We start from the raw sequence: 6,229 nt of genomic DNA, 5'->3' as shown, positions 1-6,229 counted from the left end.
TTATTTATCAAGTGCATAAATTGGAGAAAAAGATAGAGTATTGGATCCGCTTTAGATGCCAAATTAGTTTTTTTCTACATTTCAAATTATGATTAATTGATTTTGTAAACTATTTAATTTTTTCTCATGTCTAAATCCTTTAATTTATCAATTGCATTACGTCTAATTTCTTTATTTGTCAAGTATATAAAAATTAATAAAGATGCACCTAATATTGGCTCTATGTTTAGATGACAAATTAATTAACTTTTTACAATCCATATTATGGTTAATGTAGTTAGCAAAATTTTAACTCTTTTCCTTCACATATACGTGTAATTATCCTAATTATAAGGGTAATAAAGTCATATGGCCATTAGTGATGTAAACATTGGGTCCTAAATGACTGACAAGGGAGGTAAATGAAATTTTAAAACCTTAGTGGAGGATAGTGAAATTGTTAAAAACCTCAAGGGAGGTTTCTGAAATTATCCCTAAACGAAAGTATTTTAGACCAACATAATTCTTGTTCTTTTCAAAAAAGGTATAGGGCTAGTAACAAAAAGGGTAAATTTTATTGTTGCCCGAAAAAAAAATAATAACAAAAAGGGTAAATTTTATTTTGCACCCTTGAACGATATTGCAACTCCCACTTTAGTCCCTGAACTTCAATTTGATACATTTAACTCCTTAAACTCTTAATTTTGTGCTATTTTAATCCAATTGGTAATGGAATGTGTAAAGTTAACAGAATAATTACCCTTCTTCATTAACTTGTCACTGCAACTCAAATATACCAATAAACTAGGGACATACATGTTATTTCATAAAAGAAACACTCTTCACAAATTCCTTTCTTGTTTGGTTGTTCCCTTCTCTTCCAACAAATCTACATAAAGATGGCAACGGTTGAAGAGCTAAATCCTTAAGCAATACAAAAGTACAAATTACAAACAAATTAATGAAACACGCAATGACATTGAAATAGCAGATATTGAAACCAAACTACGGGGTGGCTCAATTGAGAATCTATGGCCTTGGATTTGGAGGGTTTAATGTCTGTGAGGACCAACATCGCGATATGGTGAAGGTGTAGAAACATAATTATTAGCTCGCACGAATGTCACTTAAGACATGACTAATTTAGTCACTAACTTGCTCAAGTATCACTTAAAGTATGACTTAGTCATCCTATCTCAAATCTTAAGGGTAAGGTTTCTAGTATATCTCCCAAATAGATCTCTAATCTAGCGCTCTGATACCAACTGTGACGCCCCTATTTCTCTCTAAAGCGAACTAAAGGGTATCTGTGGGATGCCTGTCCTGTTCTCACCAGGACTCAGTACAATTTCCATTCAAGCTTAATACAATACTAGTCATTACCACGAAATAAAGTAAGAAAGTGCGGAAACGATTGAACTTAACAATATATAACAATCATCTAGTCTTTACATCGGGTTCTAAAAAGGTACATCAGTTCCAAAATATACACAACCAAAGAGGTCTAGTCAAATACATTGAAACCCTAAAACAAAAATACATCCCATGGGTTTTTTCGAGTCTTACTCCAAGTCCAATCCTGTAAAGGAAAACAAATCTACAGGGTGAGCAATCGCTCCTGAGGCCAAGAACACATATGCAAACACATTGTCCAAGCAACAATCCCAATTAATGAGTAAAATAATAATATTCAAGTATGTGACAATTCGCGCAAGAAAAGTAAACAGAAACAATTCAAGGATATTGGAGCTCTCAGGAGCTATTTTCCCATTGCACGATCAAGAACTTCCACGAGTTGACACTCCGTCAATCGGGGAGGTTATAGTCCATAGAACCACATTTATCATGCCCCGATTCACCATTACATACCCCTATACCGGGCCCACCTGTCATTTATTTGAAGCAATACTGCTCGAGTATGCCAAGCAAGACCTTTCAGTAGGTCAAGTTTATATTTTCTCATGGTTCACTAAGGAGTTCGACCAAATCCATGCCGACTCGAATCCAAGGTTGGTCGGTGAGAATTGGGCTCCCCCAATTAACATTTGTAAGTCGAGGAGATTCACTTCGGCGATGTATGCAACCATAGCATATCATTTCATTTCATGCAAGCATTCAATCATTTCATTTCATTCAATCAAGCATTCATAATTCATTCATTCCATTTCAATCAATTTAATCATTAGTCATTCATTTCAAATGAGAACGAGTGCGGTAAAGTATACACTCGTCTCCATTTTAGAAATCTCCAATCAATTATAACAATTAAACATGTATAAAGTACTCATACACTTAACACTCACCAATACAAGAAAACAAGGAAGTGTATCCACTTGAAGGTTCAGGCGTTCACCGTGGGATCTTCTTGAAGGTCCTTTTGGGTGCCTGAGTAATTGATAATAAACTATTATTTATAAACTCCAATTATTACGGAAGATCGCACACTCATACAATCTAGAAAATATCGTGAAGACGAATCTAAAATTTCTTGTAAATCAAGGCGTTAAAGTGGGGGTTCAAGAACACAAGAAAATCTGATTTGTTTAATCCTTAAAATCATTGGATGGAAGTAAGTAGTTATGAAATCATGTAAATTATTTTCCAAACAAACGACTGAAGCCGAACTGAGAAGGGACACGTCACAATCTGGCCAAGATCAGGCCGGATTTGCGGCAGAAAGCATCCCAATTTTTTTCAATTTTCACCACCAATCCGGCTAACTATCCGGCCAAGAACTGGCTGGATATACGGCCAAGAACTGGCCGGATATACGGCCAGATTCTTTGAAATTGTTCCCTCGTAAAAATTTTGCAAAAGTTCAAGAATTATCGAATTTATGGGCATTTTTGGAAAAATCATAACTCATTCTCTGAAAGTCCAAAATTGGAAAATTTGATATCGTTGAAAACTATTTCCAAAGTACTAAAAGTTCCTAGAAGCTATCTCCATGATTCCAAATGGAAGATATTCAAAATTTGACTCAAAGTGGCTGTTTTGGAATGCCAAGACAGATTTGGGTTGATTTTCAGTAAAGTTTGGAAATTCAGAAAAATTCACACAATGCAAACTAACCTCTGAAATTTGGAATTCAGTTAGAGTTATAATCAAAGTTTTCAACACAACAAGTGGAACAAGAATTGGAGTTTTGAGCACCAAGATATAGTGGCTCAAAGTCACTGAAATTTCCTCCTCAAACAGGGGTTTTCCAAGTTTAAAGCTTGAGTTTTGGTACTTTAGTTGAGCCTCTAAATGAACTTGGAATAGCACCAAAGTTAGCAGTATTACACTACTATCTAAGCGCTATTCCTCTATAAATTTTCATGCAAAAACTCGCACGGGAGGTCAGTTAACAAAACCATCGAAGTTCCAAGATTTTCCAAGGTAAATCTGCCTTGTACTTTAGTTTTCCTTTTCTCAAACATTTGCCCAATGAAAATTCCTCGAACACGATTTATTTATGAGAACAAAGTCTAGGAAACATCCAAAATATGTTTGATAGGTGATTAATACCAAGGATTTCGAATAACAAGTCCCAAATCAAGATTAACTATAGATCAGTCCAGAATTAGGATTTTCTTTCACGAAGACAGTTCTGAAATTCGGCCACATTTCACTCAATTAAACTCGGAATTGAGCGTGGTCGGTGGTGTTGAAAATACATTCATAAGGCTACAATTTCTTAGAAGGAATTATTTTAAAATTCTGTCCACAACTAGCTCATATTTGAGCATCAAGTCGCAGCTCAGCACAGGGCTTCTAATATAGACGCGAAACAGAACAGGCAATTTTAAAAGGTTGGTACAGATCACTCAGGTAGAATCGGGGCATGTATTTTATACCATTGGAAAACTAGAAATATCTAGTTTCTATTGCCGTAAACGGCACTCAATTTTGACGTTAGAGCAAATAGTTATGGCCGAAACAAAATCACTGCCAGAGCAATACGGGACACAATTCTAGTTTTGGCAAATTTTCGAAATCTCAACATTTACTCATCTAAATCACGTAAATTTTTGAGGAAACTTTATACACAACCTATATTACACATTTACATAAAAAACAAGTCAATTAGACTACAAAAAAGGGCACCAAAGTGCACGGCAATGGCAGGGGCAGAAATGGTAACATTTTCCTTTTCACTTCCTTTGAGCTATCTTTCACAACACCACTTATTTTCACTAGATTAAGTACTAATCCAACATAAATAATATCAAATCCCATCAAATCAGTTCATCAAGCTATAGTGGGATTTCATAGAACTCACACACAAGATTTCCAACAATTTAAAGTTACCCATGTGAATCTATGAGCTCATAAGTGCAATATAACTTCCATAAATCAAGAATTAAGAGGTTGATCGTTGTATACCTTCTTAGATGATTAAGGCGGAAATTTTTGGTCCAATGGAGCTCAAGAAAACCGTGCAAATGGCCCCTTTCCTAGCTTAGCTTGATCACCAAGTGATTTGCAAGTTGTGGTAAAATTTTGAGATGTTTTGGACAAGAAATGAGTAAGAAAATGAAGAGCTTTTGGTCTTGTTTCTTCCTTGGGGTGGCCAGCTGCTATGAGAGAGGAGAGATAGTTTGTTTGCTAAAAATAAAGCTTCCTTGAGAAGCTTAAATGTATGGCCAAAAGTGTCCTAAAAGTCAACTAGGAATAGTGTGCGTTCGTGCGCGTTTCGTAACCGATTCCTCGTAGGTTTGTTTCACTTGTGCACTAAACCTCTAATGCACTTCCAATCATACTATTATTATTCATCTTAATAGTCTAAAAATAAAGGTCTAAAGTCCCTCAATTAATTGCGCACGCGAAAACACGTACCTCCGATATGTACGCGATAAAGTAAAATTTTCAAGAAATTTTTATAACGATAGTATCACTAACTAATAATTGAACACTTAAACATAAAAATACCTATTTCAAGACTAATGTATAAGTCTCCAATTTTCCAAACTTATTGTATTCTCGAATCGATTATTGTCTCCAAACGCATATTCACTATTCTCACTTAACGAATTTTCAAAAAATTAAATTTTGAAACGAGTCATTTTAAAATTTAAGCAAACCATGGTTCCATGCAATTAGGTCTAAAAAGATTAAAATAAAATATTCGGAATAAATGGACAATTAAATATTTAAATGAGCTAGCAATAGGAATTTAAAAATAAAGAAAATTTGCGAATCCTCACATCCTCTCCCTCTTAAGAAAATTTCGTTCTCAAAATTTACCTTGATCGGCGAACAGGTTTGGGTACTTTCCTCGAATTGCTTCTTCGACTTCCCAAGCTACTTCCTCTATTCCATGATTCCTCCAAAGAACTTTTACCAATGGTATCCATTTATTCCTCAGTTCCTTCACCTTACGATCCAGAAGCTTTACCAGTCTCTTCTCGTAGGTCAAAGTCTCATCAATTTCAATACTTTCCAATTGCAAAATGTGAGAAAAGTCTGGATGGTATTTCTTAAGCATAGACACGTGGAAAACGTTGTGAATCCGAGACAAACTCGGTGGCAATTCCAACTTATAGGCCACATCTTCTACATGCTGGATAATCTTGTACGGCCCTACGAATCTCGGTTGTAATTTCTTTCCTTTTCCAGACATTAAACTTGCTTTCAGAGATATAATCTTAAGAAACACTAGATCTCCAACCGCAAATTCTAAGTCCTTCCTCCGATTATCTGCATAACTCTTTTGACGATTTTGTGCGGTCTGAATCCTCTGGCGTACTAATTTCAATTTTTCATTTGCTTTTTCAATCCAAGGCACTATAGTCGGGTCTAAGATTTTGCGTTTACCTACTTCATCCCAACAAATCGGGGATCTACACTTCCGACTATAAAGTATTTTATACGGAACCATTTGAATAGAAGAGTGAAAGCTATTGTTATAGGCAAATTCCTCCAGTGTTAAAAATTTACTCCAATTTTCCCCAAAATCTAAAACACAAGTTCTCAACATATCTTCAAGGGTTTGAATCGTTCTCTCAGACTGTCCATCGGTTTGGGGATGGTAAGTAGTACTAAAATTCAATTTAGTCCCCAACACTTCCTGCATCTTTTGCCAAAATCTCGAAACAAATGTTAGATCTCTATCTGACACAATACTTACCGGTATTCCATGCAACCTGATAGTCTCATCCAAATACAACTTAACCAAATTAATCGGCAGAAAATGAGCTGATTTGGTCAGTCGATCCACTATTACCCAAATAACATCATGGCCTCTTTGTGTCTTGGGTAACCCTGA

Source organism: Coffea arabica, chromosome 5c (genome assembly GCF_036785885.1).
Source record: "Coffea arabica cultivar ET-39 chromosome 5c, Coffea Arabica ET-39 HiFi, whole genome shotgun sequence".
Lineage (NCBI taxonomy): Eukaryota > Viridiplantae > Streptophyta > Magnoliopsida > Gentianales > Rubiaceae > Coffea > Coffea arabica.
The sequence above is the reverse complement of the archived record's forward strand: the minus strand, read 5'-3'. Positions refer to the sequence as shown.